At 41.7% G+C, this 26,560-nt stretch overlaps 1 long non-coding RNA gene across 1 annotated transcript in view; it reads left to right on the top strand.

Moving 5' to 3' along the window:
- LOC145858597 (uncharacterized) overlaps nucleotides 1-13,737 on the top strand; it is a 51,827-nt gene extending 38,090 nt beyond the window's left edge. Inside the window, exon 2 of the long non-coding RNA XR_014379050.1 lies at nucleotides 13,083-13,737. This is a non-coding gene — a long non-coding RNA (uncharacterized LOC145858597). The remainder of the gene's footprint in view (nucleotides 1-13,082) is intronic.
- Nucleotides 13,738-26,560: the final 12,823 nt, after the last annotated feature.

The following is a 26,560-nucleotide window of genomic DNA, read 5'->3' as shown; positions in this document are numbered from 1 at the left end:
CATGGCCAGTCATTCTAACTCTGAAACCACCTGTGTTCTGTAGTCTTCTTCCTTTCTCCAGTCCTCGCACTCTTTCCACTGAGCTGAGATGAGTGGAGCTGAGGGTCGGGACAGGAGGGGAGGCAACATTGACAATGTTGCCTTCAACCTGTTTCTTTAGACGTGAAACATTTATTAAATGGTCCACGTCCACACAAATCAAATGTCCTTTTCAGATGTAAGCCACATGTCACTACTGGCTCAGAGAATGAATATGGATCAGCCTACATGGCCTCACCTCGTCTCTCTCAACTGACTGACATATGGGCAGACATCTTTCAACATATCAATAGTGTATGAATCCAAAGAAAATAGCTTGTGGACTCCCTTCCATTTAGTAACAGTGTACGAATCCAAAGGACTCAAATAGTGTTATTCCAAGTACACACGTGTTTAACATGACAATATTGTATTTCTCTTTTCAGTAATACAGGTGTGTCCGGCATGAATTCTCTTGACTCAGAACTTGAATGAGTCTTTTGCATTAGATCTTATTATAAGTCAATCTTAAACACTCCTTAACGAGAGAGGATAGTCCGGAGAACAGTCCAAAAGAGAAGAAAAAAGTTTAAAGGAGCAGATCCACAGATGAGTTGGATTCATGTTAATCAGTACACACTTAGAAAAGAAGGTTCCTCAAGGGTTCTTTGGTAAGGGTGATGGTTCTATGTGAAACGGTAATGACTCAAATAACCCTTTGAGCCCTTCAATGGATCTTTGCAGTTCAGAAAACGGTTATTTAATCTGAATTAACACAATAATAACACCTATGATTTTTTTTTAATATAATATGGCTAACCAGAATACAAAACCCTGTATGGTTCTTCAAAAGGTTCCTTGTAGAACCTTTGAGATTGAGAATGGTTCTATAAAGAACCTTTCTCCATAAATGTTCTACAAAGAATCATTAACCCTTTACACTCGTGGGAATTGGCCTATATGGATAGAGTTAAATGTAAATGCTTCTTACAGAAGAAATATGGAAGTCATATGCGTAACCATGGTAGCAATTTAAAGGGAACAGTTTGGAGATTATAGGAAAATTATTAGACAAATGGTGAGGACACAACAGTTCACCTGACACAAAACTGAATCCAAACATTACACTGTTGATTTTATGTGCATTTCACACAATGCTGGATACATTCAGTAACATGATAAGAATATTCTGGGAAAATTTGGAGTAGGTGCAACATAAGACAAAAAAATGACAAGTGTTTGAGTGAGAGGTGCTTCTACACCTGCATTGCTTGCTGTTTGGGGTTTTAGGCTGGGTTTCTGTACAGCACTTTGTGACATCAGATGATGTAAGAAGGGCTTTATAAATACAATTGATTGATTGATTGATTGAGGTCTCCAAGAGGCCACCTCTCCAAAGCGTGTGAAAGTAATTACAATACACTTTTATGACTCAAAGAGTCTTTAACTTTTTAGCTCCCCTAGCTGTGCTGTTGAGGAACTAGATCAAGCACACTGATAGTTGTTTTGAACACAGCCCTGAATCCCCACTATCACACATATACTGTTACTGTTTACGCAATCCAAAGACAGTCCATTATAAATCACAATCTGTGTCAGGTGGGCATCATTTGAAAGATTGTTCTACTGCAAACATGACTAGCTAAATTATAAACTACAATCTTACAGTGTTAGGATTTCGCAAGGCAATTCGGGAAGCAGACGGTAATTTTAGCTTGCATAGAATGGAGACATGAGTGCATTCTGATGTGTGGTCCGCTGCTAATTCTCTTCGCAATACAACAAACATAGGCTCATTCTGTTCAGGACAACCCAGAGTATAACATTATGTCATCTTGTAACTGTAAATTGAACATAGTGAGCATAAACGTTGACACTGTATGTTCCATGAGTTTCATTTTATGGAAATGTGAAGTGCACATTTGGACTCACGGGTGTTTGGCTTGGTTGTATGACATCAAAGTGGTATTGATTATAATCCTCTGTGTCATCTTTCAAAATACATAGAGTTGTCTTAATTTATAGTATTTCCATCAGACAACAAAACATTTTCAACTTTCCCAATTAATGAAAGGGATAGAAGCAACTTCTTTATAGAACCTTCAAAAAATGGTTCTATATAGCACAAAAAAGGATCTGCTATGATTACAAGCCAAATAACCATTATTTGGCACTATATAGAACCTTTTTTTAAATGTGAAGGGCAGTGTTTACTGTAGTTATATTTTTACGGTAATGATATCAGCTCCAAATAAAAGAGCATCCAGACTGAACAAATACAGTGGCCATGGAGTAAGTAACCAACAATCAATCTGATTAACTTTATTGGCACGCAACAACAACACCAGACTGACACACGTCAAGTCGGTTGGAGACCTTTTCGATTTGGATACTGTTCATGTCAGTTGGACACTTGATCACAACTAATAAACAACTTTATGGATGCACAACAGCACTAATAGTTGTGCACCGGAGTGTGACAAGTCAAGTCGGTCAGAGACTTTTCTAGTCAGTTGGCGACTTTTTAATGAATGATAAACAGCGTTATTTTATTTCAAAACAAAGACTTTTCCACTTGAGCACCTCCATGGAAACATCAGTGGTCATCCAGAGCCAGTGGCATAGGTGAGGTGACCTGGAAACACGCCTGTTGTTATTTTCCATTGAGTTAAGAATGTATGGCATGCAGTCAGAGCACTGAAACATCCCTCTCTCTCTCCCTCAATCTCTCTCTTTTTCAGTCTCTCACTCTCTCTCACACCCTTTGTATCTCTCTCAACACCCCCACCCTCCTTTTTCCTACATATCCTATGCCTTTTGTCGCGCTTCCCCTATCTCTGTCTACGTCTCTCTGTTTCTCTTTTTACTAAACAATTTAGGCCTAGACAATTAAGTCTCAGTATGTCTCTCTCCTGAACTGTACAACTCTGTCTTTTGCACTATCTCTCTCCCTCTCACTCTCTCCCTCTCTCTCTCTCTGCCTCTCCTCTGTGAATGCGTTCACTGGGATGTGGTTCCAAGGCTGTTACACCTTTCACATAGGATTCACAATATGTTGCCTGTAAAAACAATCAGGCAATGTGTATATGATCCCCTTCAAACAGCACGTTTACTTCTTTCTTGTTGGCATTCACCTTTTATACAGCTATTGCTTAGCCAGCAAGGAGCAAGATTAATTTAACTTTGATACTGTTGTTGCATCGTTATCATGTTAACCTGACATGACAGCAGCGTGTTATAAATTCCTCCAACAGAATGCACTGCTTTTCATTTCTTCACATTCACAACAGTAAGTTAGTAGCTCACTATACTTGTAAATAATTACCTAGTAAAGTGTTAATTTTCCTGTTATGGTGAATTGAAAGTTGGCTACAGTTAAACTCTTAAACAAAATTTTGTCTAGAATGTTGCTGTTAGATTGACAGATACTAAATCCATTGCTGACAAAAATGTAGCAAGTAACGTTGCTATTTGGACCAGGCTACTGTGATGATGTCGTTTATATGTTTATACTTTTTCATAATGACTAGGACATGTTTGATGTCAGGCAACAACAATAGAATGTTCATGATTTACTGCGTGCAAAAGCCGATAAGTTGGCGGGACTTTTAAACATTTTACTGCATGCATAACTACCTTGGTGGAAATAAAAGTACAATGCGGGAAAAAAAGTTGGTAAAGTTGGCGGATTTTCGTCTTGGTTTGAAAGGGGTTTGTGTGAGGCTCACATTGGTTAATATCCCCCAGCTGGACCTATCTTTGCTCAAATATGTGAAAAACTAGTTGCGAGGGGAGGGACAGAATATTTTAGTATTTTTCCTACGCAGGATATCCTTTTGGACACCATGTGGGTTTTCAACCCCTCTGGTACACAGACACACTGGGGTAGGTGGATGATCAAGCCACTCGATCTGTTCTGTGTGTGACCGAGGAAACTCTGAAGAAACATAATTCAGTCGTGTCATGAAATATACATTTAAACAGTATTTCACGGTATACCGGTACCAGGGTAATATCACTGTACCAAAACGGCATGATACTTATGACACCAACCGTAGTCCCGCTTCAGATGATACTACCAAATGTTTCGTCCCTACTGATCTAAAGAACCTGCTGGCACTTCTTATAAACGTTTTGTTCAGTCATTTTTCTTTATAAATGTTTTAATAAGCAACATTATGTAGTCTCTTTTATGCACTGGTCCAATAACATCCACTTCACTTTTTTGCACATATCACGTGTGGCAGCTATAATCATCCAGCTGCATCCCCTTCTAGTCATCACTCACCTGCTTCGCTTTGAACGCTCTTCCTGGGAATTTATTCCTGAATCAGTTTTCCTGAATCAATATTATTTACCCGTGATGGCGAGCGGTTATGCAGACCCTGATGAGTCTTTTGTTGTTACATTTGTACATTTTATACATCGGAGCAGCTTGCAGAGCGAGCAAAGTTGATACATTGCATAAGGCCAATCAGAGTAGGCTTTGCAAATTCGCTGTCAAGCATCCTCTGAAAGCTAGAGAGGAAGCTTCGCAACAGGTATGCATCAAATAATTTAATAATTATTTACTGCATTTCTACACAATTTAAAAACTCTAAAATGTTATTCGGAGAACAGCAAAATCAAAAAATATTACCCCAGTCATCAATTATCACAACAATTTTAGGATTAAAGGTCTGTGGAGTGGCATATACAATTGTCATGACGTTGCCCTGTTGGTGAGGTTTATGACCCCCATAAATACCTTTCCCCCTTTTCTCTCTCTTCGCTACAGATTGGACTCTTGGAAAGCCCTTTGTTAACATAGATAGAGTCTGGTAACATCAAAAGGTTGGGAACCGAACAATACTTCGGTAATCCAACTAGTTCAAAATATCCATTGGTACTTTAAAGAAATTGATGTCAGATCAGTTGTCGTCTGAGACATTATTACTGTTGATCAGACGACATAAACTGTATCTTGGAAAGTCTACACATTCTAGTTATCAGACTCACATGGAATTGTTGTGCAATTTAAATGTTTAAATATGAAACTATTTGTGAAAAGATTAAATGTAATTTTAGCTTCTAAATAAGAGAATTGTTTTCATAAGTGAACTATGCTCACTCAGTGGCCCCAGCCCAAGTGAACAAGCATTAGTTGTGAACTATGAAACACACCCTTCTCTCCCCCACTACAAAAGCCAATTGACGAAAGTCAACCTTGTCTTCCCGATGACATGAGGACTGCTGTCCATACGTTTAAAAGGGATAATATCAACTACAGAACTAGTTACTACAGAACTCAACGTGAGCTTTGGTTGTGAATGGTTGAATGACTACAACCTAACGAAATTAACATTGTGTTCCCGATGACGTGAGGACTGCTGTCCATACGTTTAAAGGGTGAATTTCAACGTGGAGGTGACTATCGCCACGCTGAAAGGATGAATGTGACTACACCAGCCAGAATATAGCATGAGCTTACAGCTCAAGGACAGAACTAATTGCATACATTTTTAAAAAGGCACAATTTGCCTACATATCAATGCATACACACAAACTAACTAGGTCAAATAGGGGAGAGGCGTTGTGCCACGAGGTGTTGCTTTATCTGTTTTTTGAAACCAGGTTTGCTGTTTATTTGAGCAATATGAGATGGAGGGAAGTTCCATGCAATAAGGGCTCTATATAATACTGTATGTTTTCTTGAAATTGTTCTGGATTTGGGGACTATGAAAAGACTCCTGGTGGCATGTTTGGTGGGATAAGTGTGTGTGTCAGAGCTGTGTGTTGACTATGTAAACTATTTGATATTTTCAACACATTTAACTTGTTCAAGAGCCACACCATTCATTAACCAATTTAGCTGAGGTCTAGCATTTAAGGAATGATTTGTATCAAATACAATGCTCTTAGTTTTAGAGATGTTCAGGACCAGTTTATTACTGGCCACCCATTCCAAAACAGGCTGTAACTCTTTGTTAAGGGTTTCATTGACTTCATTAGCTGTGGTTGCTGATGTGTGTATGGTTGAATCATCAGCATACATGGACACATGCTTTGTTTAATGCCAGTGGCAGGTCATTGGTAAAAATAGAAAAGAGTAGAGAGCCTAGAGAGCTGCCCTGACATTAGAGACGCTTCCATTAAAACAAAAACCTTTGAGTTCTATTAGATAGATAGCTCTGAATCCACCATATGGCAGAGGTTGAAAAGCCATAGCACCTACATTTTTTCAACAACAGGTTATTGTCAATAATATCAAAGGCTGCACTGAAATCTAACAGTACCACAATCTACTTATTATCAATTTCTTTCAACCAATCATCAGTCATTTGTGTCAGTGCAGTACATGTTGAGTGCCCTTCTCTATAAGCATGCTGAAAGTTGTTAATTTGTTTACAGAGAAATATTATTGTATTTGGTCAAACACCATTTAGCTAAGAGCTAGCAGCAAGCTTATAGGTCTGCTGTTGGAACCAGTGAAGGTCGCTTTACCACTCTTGCATAGCAGAATTACTTTGGCTTCCCTCCAGGCCTGAGGACAAAGACTTCCTCTAGGCTCAGATTAAAGATATAGATTGGAGTGGCTATAGAGTCAGCTACCATCCTCAGTAGCTTTCCATCTAAGTTGTCAATGCCAGGAGGTTTGTCATTATTGATCGTTAACAATAATTTTTCCACCTCTCCCACACAAAATTCAAACTTGCACTGCTTTTCTTTCATTATTAGTTTTTTTTTAATGCATGAATATAATTGCTAAATGTTTGTCATAATCATTTCCTGCCTAGGTTTGCCCACTTTGCCTGTTTTTCCTGTTTCCGGTCACAACTTGCAGACTTGTTTATGCTGCTGTGCGTTTTGTTGCCGATCTTACTTTGCTACCTGACGGTTTTTACTTTTTCATTACCGTATATTTTTACTTTTTCCCTCACTCAACTTTTTTCATCCCGGAGGTTTTATCTGGACATGGTTCGTCAGGACTTCAAACAGCCGAAGCTAAGTAACATTAACATGATGCCTTCTAATTGCAGTCGTTGTACTTATAATATACAGGAGAACGATCGCCTTACGGCAAGGATAGCTGTGCTGCAAGCCCAGCTTCAGACGCAATCGTTAGGCAATGGCAATTTCAGTGTAGGAAAGGATGAAACAGCGTCTGTGCCACCAGTAAGTACAGATAGTAACGTTAGTATAAACCCCTTCGCACGGTCACCGCAGCCGGACAACTTTCTCACGGCTTCTGGAGGGAAACGCTGTAGGAATGCTCAACCGGTGTCGCTTATTCAGCCGACAGAAACTTTCAACCGGTTCTCCCCATTAAGCGAATCGGAGTCGGAGGCCGAGACTTCTCTGGTCTCTACTCCTCCCGTTGTGGGGTCTGAGACGCCGACGGCTCCCACCATTAGCTCTGACAAATTGAAAACCCTAGTCATTGGCGACTCCATTACCCTCAGTATTAGACTTAAAACTAATCATCCAGCGATCATACACTGTTTACCAGGGGGCAGGGCTACCGACGTTAAGGCTAATCTAAAGATGGTGCTGGCTAAAGCTAAAACTGGCGAGTGTAGAGAGTATAGAGATATTGTTATCCACGTCGGCACCAACGATGTTAGGATGAAACAGTCAGAGGTCACCAAGCGCAACATAGCTTCAGCGTGTAAATCAGCTAGAAAGATGTGTAGGCATCGATTAATTGTCTCTGGCCCCCTCCCAGTTAGGGGGAGTGATGAGCTCTACAGCAGAGTCTCACAACTCAATCGCTGGTTGAAAACTGTTTTCTGCCCCTCCCAAAAGATAATTGGCCCTCTTTCTGGGACTCACCCACAAACAGGACCAAGCCTGGCCTGTTGAGGAGTGACGGACTCCATCCTAGCTGGAGGGGTGCTCTCATCTTATCTACGAACATAGACAGGGCTCTAACTCCTCTAGCTCCACAATGAAATAGGGTGCAGGCCAGGCAGCAGGCTGTTAGCCAGCCTGCCAGCTTAGTGGAGTCTGCCACTAGCACAGTCAGCGTAGTCAGCTCAGCTTTCCCCATTGAGACCGTGTCTGTGCCTCGATCTAGGTTGGGCAAAATTAAAGATGGCGGTGTTCGCTTTAGCAATCTCACTAGTATAAAGACCTCCTCCATTCCTGCCATTATTGAAAGAGATTGTGATACCTCACATCTCAAAATTGGGTTACTTAATGTTAGATCCCTCACTTCCAAGGCAGTTATAGTCAATGAACTAATCACTGATCATAATCTTGATGTGATTGGCCTGACTGAAACATGGCTTAAGCCTGATGAATTTACTCTGTTAAATGAGGCCTCACCCCCTGGTTACACTAGTGACCATACCCCCCGTGCATCCGGCAAAGGCGGAGGTGTTGCTAACATTTACGATAGCAAATTTCAATTTACAAAAAAAAAAACTGACGTTTTCGTCTTTTGAGCTTCTAGTCATGAAATCTATGCAGCCTACTCACTCACTTTTTATAGCTACTGTTTACAGGCCTCCTGGGCCATATGCAGTGTTCCTCACTGAGTTCCCTGAATTCCTATCGGATCTTGTAGTCATAGCAGATAATATTCTAATTTTTGGTGACTTTAATATTCACATGGAAAAGTCCACAGACCCACTCCAAAAGGCTTTCGGAGCCATCATCGACTCAGTGGGTTTTGTCCAACATGTCTCTGGACCTACTCACTGCCACAGTCATACTCTGGACCTAGTTTTGTCCCACGGAATAAATGTTGTGGATCTTAATGTTTTTCCTCATAATCCTGGATTATCGGACCACCATTTTATTGCGTTTGCAATCGCAACAAATAATCTGCTCAGACCCCAACCAAGGAGCATTAAAAGTCGTGCTATAAATTCTCAGACAACCCAAAGATTCCTTGATGCCCTTCCAGACTCCCTCTGCCTACCCAAAGACGTCAGAGGACAAAAATCAGTTAACCACCTAACCGAGGAACTCAATTTAACCTTGCGCAATACCCTAGATGCAGTTGCACCCCTAAAAATTTAAAACATCTGTCATAAGAAACTAGCTCCCTGGTATACAGAAAATACACGAGCTCTGAAGCAAGCTTCCAGAAAATTGGAACGGAAATGGCGCCACACCAAACTGGAAGTCTTCCGACTAGCTTGGAAAGACAGTATCGAAGAGCCCTCACTGCTGCTCGATCATCCTATTTTTCCAACTTAATTGAGGAAAATAAGAACAATCCGAAATTTCTTTTTGATATTGTCGCAAAGCTAACTAAAAAGCAGCCTTCGCAAATGGAGGATGGCTTTTACTTTTCAGCAGTAATAAATGTATGAACTTCTTTGAGGAAAAGATCATGATCATTAGAAAGCAAATTGCGGACTCCTCTTTAAATCTGGGTATTCCTCCAAAGCTCCATTGTCCTGAGTCTACACAATTCTGCCAGGACCTAGGATCAAGGGAGATACTAAAGTGTTTTAGTACTATATCTCTTGACACAATGATGAAAATAAAAATGGCCTCCAAACCCTCAAGCTGCATACTGGACCCTATTCCAACTAAACTACTGAAAGAGCTGCTTCCTGTGCTTGGCCCTCCTATGTTGAACATAATAAACGGCTCTCTATCCACCGGATGTGTACCAAGCTCACTAAAAGTGGCAGTAATAAAGCCTCTCTTGAAAAAGCCGAATCTTGACCCAGAAATGATAAAAAACTATCGGCCTATATCGAATCTTCCATTCCTCTCAAAAATTTTAGAAAAAGCTGTTGCACAGCAACTCACTGCCTTCCTGAAGACAAACAATGTATACGAAACGCTTCAGTCTGGGTTTAGACCCCATCATAGCACTGAGACTGCACTTGTGAAGGTGGTAAATGACCTTTTAACCTGTTAGGGCTAGGGGGCAGCATTGACACGGCTGGATAAAAAACATACCCGATTTAATCTGGTTACCACTCCTACTCAGTAACTAGAATATGCATATACTTATTACATATGGATAGAAAACACCCTAAATTTTCTAAAACTGTTTGAATGGTGTCTGTGAGTATAACAGAACTCAAATGGCAGGTCAAAACCTGAGAGATTCCTTTACAGGAAGTGGCCTGTCTGACCATTTCTGGAACTTCTTTGCCATCTCTATCATTTACTAAGGATCTCTGCTCTAACGTGACACTTCCCACGTCGTCCATAGGCTCTCATAGCCCGGGAAAAAAGAGAATGTCGTCATTCCAGCCCCAGGCTGAAACACATTATCGCCTTTCTCAAGTGGCCCATCAAGAGACACTAGCTTATGCGCGTGACCCCGACCGCCCCCGCCTTTGGGATTTTTTCCTCTGTTTGCCGAAAAGGAGATTCCCTGTCAGAATTTTATCGCTTTTCTACGAGAAAAATGACGTAAAAATAGATTTTAAACAGCGGTTGACATGCTTCGACGTACGGCAATTGAATACTTTGAATTTTATTGTCAGGAATTGCGCCAAGCGCGCGACACTTCTTTACTATTTCGGATAGTGTCTGGAACGCACGAACAAAACGCCGCTATTCGGATATAACGATGGATTATTTTGGACCAAACCAACATTTGTTATTGAAGTAGACGTCCTGGGTGTGCATTCTGACGAAGACAACAAAAGGTAATGACATTTTTATAATAGTAAATATGATTATGGTGAGTGCTAAACTTGCCGGGTGTCTAAATAGCGAGCCCGTGATGCCTGGGTTATGTACTTAGAATATTGCAAAATGTGCTTTCACCAAAAAGCTATTTTAAAATCGGACATATCGAGTGCATAGAGGAGGTCTGTATCTATAATTCTTAAAATAATTGTTATGCTTTTTGTGAACGTTTATCGTGAGTAATTTAGTAAAATGTTAGCGAATTCCCCGTAAGTTTGCGGGGGGTATGCTAGTTCTGAACGTCACATGCTAATGTAAAAAGCTGGTTTTTGATATAAATATGAACTTGATTGAACAAAACATGCATGTATTGTATAACATAATGTCCTAGGGTTGTCATCTGATGAAGATCATCAAAGGTGAGTGCTGCATTTAGCTGTCTTCTGGGTTTTGGTGACATTGTATGCTGGCTTGAAAAATGGGTGTCTGATTATTTCTGGCTTGGTACTCTGCTGACATAATCTAATGTTTTGCTTTCGTTGTAAAGCCTTTTTGAAATCGGACAGTGTGGTTAGATTAACGAGAGTCTTATCTTTAAATGGCTGTAAAATAGTCATATGTTTGAGAAATTGAAGTAATAGGATTTTGAAGATTTTGAAAATCGCGCCACAGGATGGCAGTGGCTGTTACGTAGGTGGGACGAATTCGTCCCGCCGGTCCCATAGAGGTTAATGACGTCAGACCGAGGCTCTGCATCTGTCCTCGTGCTCCTAGATCTTAGTGCCGCTTTTGATACCATCGATCACCACATTCTTTTGGAGAGATTGGAAACCCAAATTGGTCTACATGGACAAGTTCTGGCCTGGTTTAAATCTTATCTGTCGGAAAGATATCAGTTTGTCTCTGTGAATGGTTTGTCCTCTGACAAATCAATTGTACATTTCGGTGTTCCTCAAGGTTCCGTTTTAGGACCACTATTGTTTTCACTATATATTTTACCTCTTGGATGTCATTCGAAAACATAATGTTAAATTTCACTGCTATGCGGACGACACACAGCTGTACATTTCAATGAAACATGGTGAAGCCCCAAAATTGCCCTTGCTAGAAGCCTGTGTTTCAGACATAAAGAAGTGGATGGCTGCAAACTTTCTACTTTTAAACTCGGACAAAACAGAGATGCTTGTTCTAGGTCCCAAGAAACAAAGAGATCTTCTGTTGAATCTGACAATTAATCTGGATGGTTGTACAGTCGTCTCAAATAAAACTGTAAAGGACCTCGGCGTTACTCTGGACCCTGATCTCTCTTTTGAAGAACATATCAAGACTGTTTCAAGGACAGCTTTTTTCCATCTACGTAACATTGCAAAAATCAGAAACTTTCTGTCCAAAAATGACGCAGAAAAATTAATCCATGCTTTTGTTACTTCTAGGCTGGACTACTGCAATGCTCTACTTTCCGGCTACCCGGATAAAGCACTAAACAAACTTCAGTTAGTGCTAAATACGGCTGCTAGAATCCTGACTAGAACCAAAAAATTTGATCATATTACTCCAGTGCTAGCCTCCCTACACTGGCTTCCTGTTAAGGCAAGGGCTGATTTCAAGGTTTTACTGCTAACCTACAAAGCATTACATGGTCTTGCTCCTACCTATCTTTCCAATTTGGTCCTGCCGTACATACCTACACGTACGCTACGGTCACAAGACGCAGGCCTCCTAATTGTCCCTAGAATTTCTAAGCAAACGGCTGGAGGTAGGGCTTTCTCCTATAGAGCTCCATTTTTATGGAATGGTCTGCCTACCAATGTGAGAGACGCAGACTCAGTCTCAACCTTTAAGTCTTTACTGAAGACTTATCTCTTCAGTAGGTCCTATGATTAAGTATAGTCTGGCCCAGGAGTGTGAAGGTGAACGGAAAGGCTGGAGCAACGAACCGCCCTTGCTGTCTCTGCCTTGCCGGTTCCCCTCTTTCCACTGGGATTCTCTGCCTCTAACCCTTTTACAGGGGCTGAGTCACTGGCTTACTGGTGTTCTTCCATGCCGTCCATGGGAGGGGTGCGTCACTTGAGTGGGTTGAGTCACTGACGTGGTCTTCCTGTCTGGGTTGGCGCCCCCCCCTTGGGTTGTGCCATGGCGGAGATCGTTGTGGGCTATACTCGGCCTTGTCTTAGGACGGTAAGTTGGTGGTTGGAGACATCCCTCTAGTGGTGTAGGTGCTGTGCTTTGGCAAAGTGGGTGGGGTTATATCCTGCCTGTTTGGCCCTGTCCGGGGGTATCATCGGATGGGGCCACAGTGTCTTCTGATCCCTCCTGTCTCAGCCTCCAGTATTTATGCTGCAGTAGTTTATGTGTCGGGGGGCTAGGGTCAGTCTGTTACATCTGGAGTATTTCTCTTGTCTTATCCGGTGTCCTGTATGAATTTAAATATGCTCTCTCTAATTCTCTCTTTCTCTCTTTCTGTCTTTCTCTCGGAGGACCCGAGCCCTAGGACCATGCCTCAGGACTACCTGGTATGATGACTCCTTGCTGTCCCCAGTCCACCTGGCCGTGCTGCTGCTCCAGTTTCAACTGTTCTGCCTGCGGCTATGGAACCCTGACCTGTTCACCAGACGTGCTTGTTGCACCCTCGACAACTACTATGATTATTATTATTTGACCATGCTGGTCATTTATGAACATTTTAACATCTTGACCATGTTCTGTTATAATATCCACCCTGCACAGCCAGAAGAGGACTGGCCACCCCTCATAGCCTGGTTCCTCTCTAGGTTTCTTCCTAGGTTTTTGGCCTTTCTAGGGAGTTTTTCCTAGGGAGTTTTTAGCCACCGTGCTTCTTTCACATGCATTGCTTGCTGTTTGGGGTTTTAGGCTGGGTTTCTGTACAGCACTTTGAGATATCAGCTGATGTACGAAGGGCTATATAAATACATTTGATTTGATTTGCCAATGAAATAATCATTAAAATAATTGTCAACATCAAATATTTTTGTGATGAATAAGCCATCTGATTCAATGAAAGAGTTGAATTTGACTTTCTGCCTATAATTTCATTTAAAGCACTCCAAAGTTTTTTCCCATCATTCTTTATATCATTGATCTTGGCTTCATAATAAAGTTTATTCTTCTTTTTGTTGAGTTTAGTCACATAATTTCTAAATTTGCAGTAAATCAGCCAGTCAGATGAACTGCCAGACTTATTACCACTCCTTTTGCCCCATCTCTTTCAACCATACAGTTTTTCAATTCCTCATCAATCCATGGAGCCTTAACAATTCTAACAGTCAGTTTCTTAGCAGGTGCATGTTTATCAATAATTGGAAGAAGCAATTTCATAAATTCATCAAGTGCAGCGTCTGGATGCTTCGCATTAATCACATCAGACCAACAAATATTTTTAACATCATCCACATAAGAGTTACAGCAAAATAGTTTGTATGATCTCTTATAGTGAGAAGCTTCCTCTTGAGCGGACAGCTTGATGAAAACCAGTCAATATTCAGGTCCCAAGAAAGTAGACAACTCTGTTTACATCACATACACTATCAAGTATTTCACACATATTATTTAGATACTGACTGTTAGCACTTGGTGGCCTATAGCAAAACCCCACAAGAAAAGGCTTTAGATGTGCCAAGGGAACAACACTTCAATAACACTTGACCTCAGATCTTCTCTAAGCATTACAGGGATATTGCTCTGAATATATACAGCAACTCTTCCCCCATAAGCATTCCTGTCTCTATAAATGTTATATCCTTGTACTGCTACTGATGTATCATCAAATGAATTATCTAAGTGAGTCTCAGAAATGGCTAATATATGAATGTTGATGTTAGCAAGTTATAGATTTCATAAACATTATTTCTAAGGCTACATATATTAATATGGCTGTTTTCAGTCCATTCCTGGGTAGCTTATCAGAGACAGACATAAGCAAGAGAAAAAATATATACATTCAGCAGCCCATTAATCAATTGGTGTGTGTGTGCTGCGAGGTTGAGGCTACGAACCCATAGGCTTGGCTCTCTCATCCCTTCCAGGCTTCTGGGAGGGAGGGTAGACAATGAGCCTGTCGTAGCGGATGTATGCAATGTCCCCACACGCTCTGGCAGCTTTCATGGCTGGGATCAGTTCTTTCCTCTTCTGGCGCACAGCTTCTGGGTAGTCCTCATTGAGGAAGATATTCGTTCCTATCAAGTTCTTGGTTCTTTCCAGAACAGCTACCTTGTCCTTGAACCTCAGGAGCTTGACCACTATCGGCCTGGGCCCATCACCTGGGCCGGTGGTGGTTTTCCAGTCCTGTGGGCGCGCTCCACCTCAATCTTCCTTTGGTCCATTTCCCTCACTTTGTCCTCAGACTCCATCCAGGTCTCATGTGGAGATTCTGCAATTCCATCCACAACCATGTTGTTTCACCTTGATTGTCCCTCAAGATAGTCTGATTTATCTATCATTGTTATCATGGATTCACACACAGAACTGGTGTCCTCTCTCAATGATTTACAGATTGCTGTCATCTTGCCGTTCTCCTGTTTCAACTCGAAGAGCTGACCCTGGGAGAACTGCAAACTGTTCTTCAGGTCCTGGACCTCTCTGGTCAGGTCGTCCATTCTTTTACTAGTAGAATCCACGAGTATTTGGACAAAACACTTGAAACTATTTTCTTGTTGTTGTAACAACTGCTTATAGGTCTCTTTTTGTTAGTTTAAAAGATCCTTCACGTGTGATAGAGAGACACCACTGGCACTGTCCTCAACGGTACTCCCGCTGGCTTTGGTCTTCGTTATGGTAGCTAGCAACGTATGTTAGGCTGTTACTCCTCGCAGTTCCAGACAGGGCAGGTTACAGGGAAAATTGAAAACATCAAACAGCAGGGATCTAGACAGCCACAAACCCGGGACAATCCGCGGTCCCAGTCACAATGGCTAACCGCGTCGCGGGTTGCGTTCAAGAGCACCTCGCTAGCTTGATGTCCAGCTAGCTAGCAGCTAGGCTAGCTGCGACGCCAAATAGCTCCTCAGACCTGTCGTTGGTCAGCAGGATCACTGGAAAGATACAAGCAGTTCCAGCAACTGATGCCAACTGCGTCACGGGATCCAACATAAGAAGCTAGGTAGCTACCAAGAACTTTCCAATATAATTTAAAACAACAAACTTCCCAAACAAACAAAACCGAGCTCTTCCTCGTTCCGCGTAAAATAGGAAGTGACGAAGTTCAATGGCTGTGACGAAGTTATAGGCTACATGTGCACCACCAAGTCAGAACAGTAGGTGAAATTAAGAGGGGTAAATAGACTAAATTATTAGGGTGAGGCACATGGGCTACTAACATCTTACTACACAACATACACTTAGTGTTACTTTCTTAGCTACATTATACATATCTTCCTGACATATTACATAATTTATGCAGCAGCATACAATACATTTTTGGACTCACCTTGTTGTGCTGTGCTCACTTGAACAGGGCGGTCCTTCGCAGGAAAATTTTGTCATCAAAGTCTGGATTTATGGTGCTTTCAAAACCACTGGGAACTCGGAAAAAACAAGGTCAAATCATGATGATGTCATTGATCTTCAGGTCGTAGCTCTAGAAAGAGGCCGGATTTACAATTCCGAGTTGGATGACTGTCCACAACTTCCCAGTTATCTTGAACTGACTGAAGTCAAGTTTTCGCAGATAACAGTTGTTTTGAGAGCGGCACAAATCTTGCTTCATTGACAGCATGGCCAATGTTAAATGTTTGTCATTTTAAACTTGGAAAAGAGCCCCTTAATCCCAGATTTGGGACCACACAGCCACTCCACTGAATAGCAGGCTAGTGAATGCTTTGCAATGCTTGCAGTTAGCCACCGTCACTGATTCCTTCCAAACCACTCATTGTTGAATTTGTGATTCCAACTTGTGGTGTAATGTTTATGTCCAATGGCCGATGAGCACCGATACATTTTATCTATGATTTCTCTTAATTATTTCTCTTCATATAACAAGGATTAAAAAGGATTTGCCAGTAGATTGTTGACTTGATTCATGATGATGACTGCTAGCTAAGATTTTGAAAGTATGATGTTGACATGATCAGTCCAATCAAAGCTACTGTACATATAACGTGATTTCACATCATTTTATCTGTGGTCAATGACCTTGAACTTTCTTGGATGGGCACTTCTAATCTAACTCTACGGCAGCACCCAAGGGGCTAGAATTTTCTAGCTCTACCCTTTGACTTGGCGGTGACGTGGTGTCCACATGAGTGACAGAACACTGAGCCATTCACGATGAAATGCTCCGTATTTTCTGAAAGCACTGAGCTAGACTGAAACACCTGCATTTTGGAGCTGCCTTTCTCAAGAAAACAAAAAAGAGACCATGTTTGTACGCGGCTTTATTAACTCAATGATATATATATTTTTTACATTGTTTGCAAACTGATATGTGACACGTATTAATGCCAAAATAACATGCAAAACAGGCAAGCCCATTTTTGCTAAATGCAGTGGCCCCCTGAATGACGGGTCACCACTGCATCCATCATCAGATGCTGAGTGCATGTATCGAAGAGGTACTACAAAAATCATGGGCTATCAGTCCATGTTGTCGTTTGAGGCTTAGGCCTAATGGTTCAGTGCTAGGCAATCGTGTATCTATTCCAATTCAAGCCAACCCAACGGTACTTTCTAATAGGGGGTTACCTGCTGAACATGACATGTTCGTATTAGAGACTACGTCTTATCTGAAATCCAGCAGCTGTGGTATTGGGCTGATTCATGTAAATGCCAGAACTCTGATTTCAAAAATATATTTTATTTAAACTTTGGCTTTTCAAACCAACACTGACCTTCTGGTTATAACTGAATATTGGTTAAATAAGTTTATGTCGGACTCTGATGTATCTCTGACTGGTTATGTTTTTAGATCTGACGTACACTACCGGTCAAAAGTTTTAGAACACCTACTCATTCAAGGGTTTTTCTTTATTTTTACTATGTTCTACATTGTAGAATAATATTGAAGACATCAAAAGTATGAAATAACACATGGAATCATGTAGTACACAAAAAGTGTATTTTATATTTGAGATTCTTCAAATAGCCACCCTTTGCCTTGATGACAGCTTTGCACACTCTTGGTATTCTCTCAACCAGCGTCACCTGGAATGCTTTTCCAACAGTCTTGAAGGATTTCCCACTAATGCTGAGCAGTTGTTGGCCGCTTTTCCTTCACTCTGCGGTTCAACTCATCCCAAACCATCTCAATTGGGTTAAGGTTGGGTGATTGTGGAGGCCAAGTCATCTGATGCAGCCCTCCATCACTCTCCTTCTTGGTCAAATAGCCTGTACACAGCCTGGAGGTGGGTTTAGTGTCATTGTCCTTTTGAAAAAATAAATTATAGTCCCACTAAGCCCAAACCAGAAGGGAAGGCGTATCGCTGTAGAATGCTGTGGTTGCCTTGAATTTTAAAGAAATCACAGACAGTGTCATCAGCAAAGCACCCACACACCATAACAACTCCTCCTCCATGTTTTACGGTGGGAAACCACACATACGGAGATCATCCATTCACCCACACCGCGTCTCACAAAGACATAGAGGTTGGAACCAAAAATCGTAATTTGGACTCCAGACCAAAGGACAAATGTTCACCAGGATAATGTCCATTGCTTGTGTTTCTTGGCCCAAGCAAGTCTCTTCTTATTATTGGTGTCCTTTAGTAGTGGTTTCTTTGCAGCAATTCGACCATGAAGGCCTGATTCATACAGTTTCCTCTGAACAGTTGATGTTGAGATGTGTCTTTCACTTGAACTCTGTGAAGCATTTATTTGGGCTGCAATTTCTGAGGCTGGTAACTCTAATGAACTTATCCTCTGCAGCAGAGGTAACTCTGGGTCTTCCTTTCCTGTGGCGGTCCTCATGAGAGCCAGTTTCATCATAGCGCTTGATGGGTTTTGTGACTGCACTTTCAAAGTTCTTGAAATTTTCCGTATTTACTGACCTTCAAGTCTTAATGATACACTGTCGTTTCTCTTTGCTTATTTTAGCTGTTCTTGCCATAGTTTGGACTTGGTTTTTCACCATGTTGGGCTATCTTCTGTATACCACCCTTATCTTGTCACAACACAACTGATTGGCTCAAACACATTAAGAAGGAAAGAAATTCCACAAATTAACATTTAAGAAGGCACAACTGTTAATTGAAATGCATTCCAGGTGACTACCTCATGAAGCTGGTTGAGAGAATGTCAAGAGTGTGCAAAGCTGTCATCAAGGCAAAGGGTGGCTATTTGAAGAATCTCAAATATAACATACATTTTGATTTGTATAACACTTTTTTGCTTACTACATGATTCCATATGTGTTATTTCATATTTTTGATGTCTTCACTATTATTCTACAATAAGAAATTAGTTTAGAAAATGATTTAAAACCCTTGAATGAGTGGGTGTTCTAAAACTTTTGACCGGTAGTGTAGTTGGCGGAGGTGGAGAGCAATTTAAATGTTTCTTTATCTATTATCCCCTCTGTCCCTATGCAATTTGAATGTTTAGCCCTAAATGTGGGACTTCGTAATGATGCCCATCTGTTGCAGATAAACATGCGCTGTACAAAAGGCTGAGGGTAAAATAAAGATCTAACCCTTGGTTCATGCATAAATTGTCAGAGAAATTACAGGAAAGAAATGTAGCTTGGGCTAAGGCTAGAATGCCTGATTCTACGTCTTATTGGCAGTTCTTCAGACATTTGAGAAATAAATGTCTATCGCTGTTTAGAAAAGCAAAACCAACATACTCTTTGAATTTTATGTCGGATAGAGGTGGTAATCCAGCCAACTTCTTCCGCCCCCCCAATCCCCCTACCCTTTCAAACAGCTGGCCACCTGTTTGAAAGGGTAGTCTCTGAAAATGAATCTTATTCCACTAGAGAGAGTTATTTAGTCACCTCAGAACAGATCATAGAGAATTATGCACTGACACTGACAGACTCACATACGGTACTTTACTTTCATTTCAACCATTTAATGTCAATAATGTACTAAGTCCTTTGCTATGGATTGATGTTTATTGCAGAGCTATTAACATATAAGTGTTACTTGACAATTGTTTCTGGTGTTATCCATAAGATCTGGAATGCATAAAGGAGGAGATCCTTCTGACTTAGGTTACTGCTGTCCAATTTCCAAATTATCTTGCCTTTCCAAATTTTTAGATTCCCTGGCCAACTATCAGTTAAGAATGTTTTTAACTTCTCACTATATTCTTAATGTGCACCAAACTGGTTGTATTCATTGTTTTGAAATTTTGCAGGACACAATCTCTTGAGAGCCATCTTGTTTTCAGGAGTGTCCAAATAAAATAATAATAATAATACTTAGTAACAAGAATAATATGGCAATTCGTTTCTAATAATAATAACAATTAAATAATAATAATAATACAAATAAAAACATACATGAGCAGAATAAACTCTTTGTTGTACAACTACTAATAGGCTTACAACTAATAAAACTACTGCTACAACTACTAATACAACTAATAAAACTAAGTGTATATAATATATGCTTACATACATATTTACAAATATCTTTACATGTTGATGTTTCTATTAGTTAAAAAGACAAGTTTGTTCATAACATTGGAAAAAAGGGCTTCCTTAAATTCATAGCGTTATTTTAATGCCCTGATTTCTATAGGCAAATTATTCCAGTCAATTGGGCCTTTGTATATGAAAGATCTTACTCCAACCTCATGATGTACCCTTGGAATGTGTAATTATTGCTGTTGTCTAAAGGATTAGTCACATACGCCGAATACAACAGGTGAAACGCTTACTTACAAGCCCCTAAACAACAATGCAGTTTAAAAAATAAAAATAAGAATAAGAAATAAAAGAAACAAGTAGTTAAAGAGCAGCAGTAAAATAACAATAGCGAGACTATATACAGGGGGTACTGGTTAGATGAGGTAATTGAGGTAATATGTACATGTACAGTGGGGGGAAAAAGTATTTGATCCCCTGCTGAATTTGTACGTTTGCCCACTGACAAAGAAAGGATCAGTCTATAATTTTAATGGTAGGTTGATTTGAACAGTGAGAGACAGAATAACAACAAAAATATCCACAAAAACGCATGTCAGAAATGTTATAAATTGATTTGCATTTTAATGAGGGAAATAAGTATTTGACCCCCTCTCAATCAGAAAGATTTCTGGCTCCCAGGTGTTTTTTATACAGGTAACGAGCTGAGATTAGGAGCACACTCTTAACCTGTTAGGGCTAGGGGGCAGTATTGACACGGCCGGATAAAAAACGTACCCGATTTAATCTGGTTACTACTCCTGCCCAGTAACTAGAATATGCATATTAGTTAGATTAACGAGAGTCTTGTCTTTAAAATGGTGTAAAATAGTCATATGTTTGAAAAATTGAAGTTTTTGCATTTTTTAGGTTTTTGAATAACGCGCCACGGGATTACACTTGCTGTTACGTAGGTGGGACGATTTGGTGCCACCTACCCTAGAGAGGTTAAAGGGAGTGCTCCTAACCGCAGCTTGTGACCTGTAAAAAAGACACCTGTCCACAGAAGCAATCAATCAATCAGATTCCAAACTCTCCACCATGGCCAAGACCAAAGAGCGCTCCAAGGATGTCAGGGACAAGATTGTAGACCTACACAAGGCTGGAATGGGCTACAAGATCATCGCCAAGCAGCTTGTTGAGAAGGTGACAACATTTGGTGCGATTATTCGCAAATGGAAGAAACACAAAATAACTGTCAATATCCCTTGGCCTGGGGCTCCATGCAAGATCTCACCTTGTGGAGTTGCAATGATCATGAGAACGTTGAGGAATCAGCCCAGAACTACACGGGAGGATCTTGTCAATGATCCCAAGGCAGCTGGGACCATAGCCACCAAGAAAACAATTGGTATCACACGACGCCATGAAGGACTGAAATCCTGCAGCGCCCGCAAGGTCACCCTGCTCAAGAATACATATACATGCCCGTCTGAAGTTTGCCAATGAACATCTGAATGACACAGAGGACAACTGGTGAAAGTGTTGTGGTCAGATGAGACCAAAATGGAGCTCTTTGACATCAACTCAACTCACCGTGTTTGGAGGAGGAGGAATGCTGCCTATGACTCCAAGAACACCATCTCCACCGTCAAACATGGCGGTGGAAACATGCTTTGGGGGTGTTTTTCTGCTAAGGGGACATGACAATTTCACCGCATCAAAGGGACGATGGACGGGGCCATCTACCGTCAAATCTTTGGGTGAGAACCTCCTTCCCTCAGCCAGGGCATTGGAAGTGGGTCGTGGATGGGTATTCTAGCATGACAATGACCCAAAACACACGGCCAAGGCAACACAGGAGTGGCTCAAGAAGATGCACATTAAGGTCCTGGAGTGGCCTAGCCAGTCTCCGGACGTTAGTCACATTGAAAATATGTGGAGGGAGCTGAAGGTTCGAGTTGCCAAACGTCAGCCTCGAAACCTTAATGACTTGGAGAAGATCTGCAAAGAGGAGTGGGACAAAATCCCTCCTGAGATGTGTGCAAACCTGGTGGCCAACTACAAGAAACGTCTGACCTCTGTGATTGCCAACAAGGGTTTTGCCACCAAGTAATAAGTCATGTTTTGCAGAGGGGTCAAATACTTATTTCCCTCATTAAAATGCAAATCATTTTATAACATTTTTGACATGCTTTTTTCTGGATTTTTTTGTTGTTATTATGTCTCTCACTGTTCAAAGAAACCTACTATTAAAATTATAGACTGATAATTTCTTTGTAAGTGGGCAAACGTACAAAATCAGCAGGGGATCAAATACTTTTTCCCCCCACTATAGATAGAGTTATTAAAGTGACTATGCATAGATAACAACAGAGAGTAGCAGGGGTGTAAAAGAGGGGGGGGCAATGCAAATAGTCTGGGTAGCTGTCACGTCCTGACCATAGTAAGCTGTTATTTTCTATGGTAGAGCAGGTCAGGGCGTGACAGGGGGGTTTTCTAGTTTAGTTTTTTCTATGTTGTTATGTTCTAGTTTTGTATTTCTATGTTGGGTTATTCTAGTTTTGTATTACTATGTTGGGCTTTGTTTGGGATGATCTCCAATTAGAGGCAGCTGGTCATCGTTGTCTCTAATTGGAGGTCATATTTAAGTTGGTGTTTGTCCCACCTGGGTTTGTGGGAGATCAATTTTGAGTAGTGTATATTTCACCTCTGCGTCACGGTTTGTTGTTTTGTTTATTCAGGTTTATTTTGTATGTATTGCAGAGTTTCACAGTTTAATAAAGAATTATGTGGAACGAGAATCATGCTGCACTTTGGTCCGCTCCTTTCGACTCCCGTGACAATAGCCATTAGATTAGATGTTCAGGAGTCTTACGCCTTGGGGGTAGAAGCTGTTTAGAAGCCTCTTGGACCTAAACTTGGCACTCCGGTACCGCTTGCTGTGCGGTAGCAGAGAGAACAGTCTATGACTAGGGTGGCTGGAGTCTTTGAAAATGTTTAGGGCTTTCCTCTGACACCACCTGGTATAGAGGTCCTGGATGGCAGGAAGCTTGGCCCCAGTGATGTACTGGGCCGTACGCACTACCCTCTGTAGTGTCTTGCGGTAGGACACTGAGCAGTTGCCATACCTGGCAGTGATGCAACCAGTCAGGATGCTCTCGATGGTATTGTGAGTCTTGTAAAGTTAGGTGTTCCTTAATATAACCTTTCATCACCGCCTTCCAGCATTGGGACGTCGAAGTTCCAAATTCGCGGTCAAGTTCAAGTTCCAGTTCAAGTCATTATTACAAACTCTAACAAATAAAAATGTGCCCAAAATCTGATGGCAGGCCAATTTATAGTAACGTGGCTTGCTAGCAGAGCCATAAGATGGTTATCATCAGCTGTATTTTGTCAAGGAGCAGGGCCATAAATTAGCTGGATGTAAATCCATATTCTTCCCTTTCACTTTCACACCAACCAGCAATTGCCGGAGAAAAGAGATAGTTGTGGAGTTATCATGTCAATTTTATCCCACTGTAAATTGTGTTTTCGTAAACTCAAAAACATACCCATTCTCAATTTTGCATATATAAACATAATTTGTTTATTTTGTGCTCACTATTACAACACACAATACAACATCTGGGTTGGAAAACCTTTCCTTCTTTGTCTGACAACTTCTCAGCACTTTCTAAAATGCTATGAGGCTAATAGAGAATGTGCAAGGCACATGACTAAATGTGTTGCTCCTCCAGCTCTTGTGCCTGGCTCGTGCGCCCGGGAAATTGCGCGCTTTGTCTCCAGTTTGTGTATGCGCTTCAGGGCAGTGCATGCCCAAATAGCCGATGCCCATTGCTATCTAGCTAGATTTGATGATGGCAAGTCTAAGGGGAAGGGAATGACAATGTTAGACATTCTGGAGGAGAAAGAAGTGATCCTGGACTTGATGACAATGCCTTCTCGGATGCGGAGCGCATCGACTCTGTGGCAGATTTTTTATTTTATTTTATTTTGACTGAAATTGTATTTAACTAGACAAGTCAGGATGGGATGTGAGGATGGAATGGACCTGCTTCTTGACATGTAAGTGAATGAATTGCGTTATTACCCATGTAGCTATGCATTTATGTAGCTACTGGTATTTCGGTATAATACTGCCAGGTTCTTGTTTGCAGGTATAAAAATCACAAAAAATGAACCATGATACATTAGCTAACTAAACTCTAAAAAGAAATGTTCTCTCACTGTCAACTGTGTTTATTTTCAATAAACTTAACATGTGTAACTATTTGTATGAACATAACAAGATTCAACAACTGAGACATAAACTGAACAAGTTCCACAGACATGTGACTAACAGAAGTGGAATAATGTGTCCCTGAACAAAGGGGGTGGGGGTCAAATTCAAAAGTAACAGTCAGTATCTGGTGTGGCCACCTGCTGCATGAAGTACTGCAGTGCATCTCCTCCTCATGGACTGCACCAGATGTGCCTGTTCTTGCTGTGAGATGTTACCCCATTCTTCCACCAAGGCACCTGAAAGTTTCCGGACATTTCTGTGGGGAATGGCCCTAGCCCTCACCCTCCGATCCGACAGGTCCCAGATGTGCTCAATGGGATTGAGATCCGGGCTCTTCACTGGCCATGGCAGAACACTGGCATTTCTGTCTTGCAGGAAATCATGCACAGAACGAGCAGTATGGCTGGTGGCATTGTCATGCTGGAGGGTCATGTCAAGATGATCCTGCAGGAAGGGTACCACATGAGGGAGGAGGATATCTTCCCTGTAACACACAGCGTTGAGACTGCCTGCAATCACAACAAGCTCAGTCCGATGATGCTGAGACACACCGCCCAAGACCATGACGGACCCTCCTCCTCCAAATCGATCCCGCTCCAGAGTACAGTCCTCGGTGTAACGCTCATTCCTTCAACGATAAACGCGAATCCGACAATCACCCCTGGTGAGACAAAACCGCGACTCGTCAGTGAAAAGCACTTTTTGCCAGTCCTGTCAGGTCCAGCGATGGTGGGTTTGTGCCCATAGGCGATGTTGTTGCCGGTGATGTCTGGTGAGGACCTACCTTACAACAGGCCTACAAGCCTTCAGTCCAGCCTCTCTCAGCCTATTGCGGACAGTCTGAGCACTGATGGCGGGATTGTGCGGTTCTGGTGTAATTCGGGCAGTTGTTGTTGCCATCCTGTACCTGTCCCGCAGGTGTGATGTTCGGATGTACCGATCCTGTGCAGGTGTTGTTACACGTGGTTTGCCACTGCGAGGACGATCAGCTGGTCATCCTGTCTCCCTGTATCGCTGTCTTATGCATCTCACAGTACAGACATTGCAATTTATTGCCCTGGCCACATCTGCAGTCCTCATGCCTCCTTGCAGCATGCCTAAGACACGTTCACACAGATGAGCAGGGACCCTCGGCATCTTTCTTTTGGTGTTTTTCAGAGTCAGTAGAAAGGCCTCTTTAGTGTCCTAAGTTTTCATAACAGTGACCTTAACAGTTTTCAGTTTTCGTAACAGTGAGCTGTTAGTGTCTTAACGACCGTTCCACAGGTGCATGTTCATTAATTGTTTATGGTTCATGGGGAACAAGCATGGGAAACAGTGTTTAAACCCTTTACAATGAAGATCTGTGAAGTTATTTGGATTTTTATGAACTATCTTTGAAAGACAGGGTCCTGAAAAGGGATTTTTAGTTATTTTTTTGTACCCACTTGATGTATGCTAATAGTGGTTGTTTCTTGAATTCAGTGATATAGTGCCTGTATTGCATCAGGTAAGAAGACCCCCTGGATCCCAGTGTGTGTGAATGAGATGTTCAGGTTCCTGAGTGTGGTCATCTTCATGGCTCTGCTGAAGGCCAACGCTGTCCATATACACTCAAGCCAGGCTGGCCTTTCCTGCATCATGCCCAGGATGAGATTCAAGGTTTTGACATAGACCGTGCATATGAGCGACTTAAAGGGAGTCGTAGAGAACGACCAAAAGAAGGGCACCAAGGGCTAAGACCGCCTGTTCCAACTCCGTCCCCTCCTCGAAGACATCATTGCGGCATGCGGGGCCTGCTACCACCCTTAGCAGAATCTCTCCATCGATGATCGCATGGTGATGTCGAATAATTTCTATCAGTATAAAACAGTACATGGTTACAGCTGCGACTTTAACATCTATCAATGAAAGCTGTTCTCTGCCACAGGGAAGGGTTTGAGCCACATATGCAGTTATGGGCCTTCTGAGAGTGGCATACCTTGGAATAGGGTTTCATGTGTATGTCAACAACTTCTACACCAGCACAGCCCTCTTCCGCAACTTGCACAGGCTGCGGTACAGAGCCTGTGGCACTGTCAGGTAGATCAATATTGGATTCACCCCCAAAACCAAGAAATCCCATGCCTAAGAAGGCAGACAGGGGGGCCATCAGTTGGCTCTGCGATGGGCCA

Source organism: Salmo salar, chromosome 10 (genome assembly GCF_965601325.2).
Source record: "Salmo salar chromosome 10, fSalSal1, whole genome shotgun sequence".
Taxonomy (NCBI): Eukaryota; Metazoa; Chordata; class Actinopteri; order Salmoniformes; family Salmonidae; genus Salmo; species Salmo salar.
Note: the sequence above shows the minus strand (reverse complement) of the source record. Positions and strands in the feature narration are given on the sequence as shown.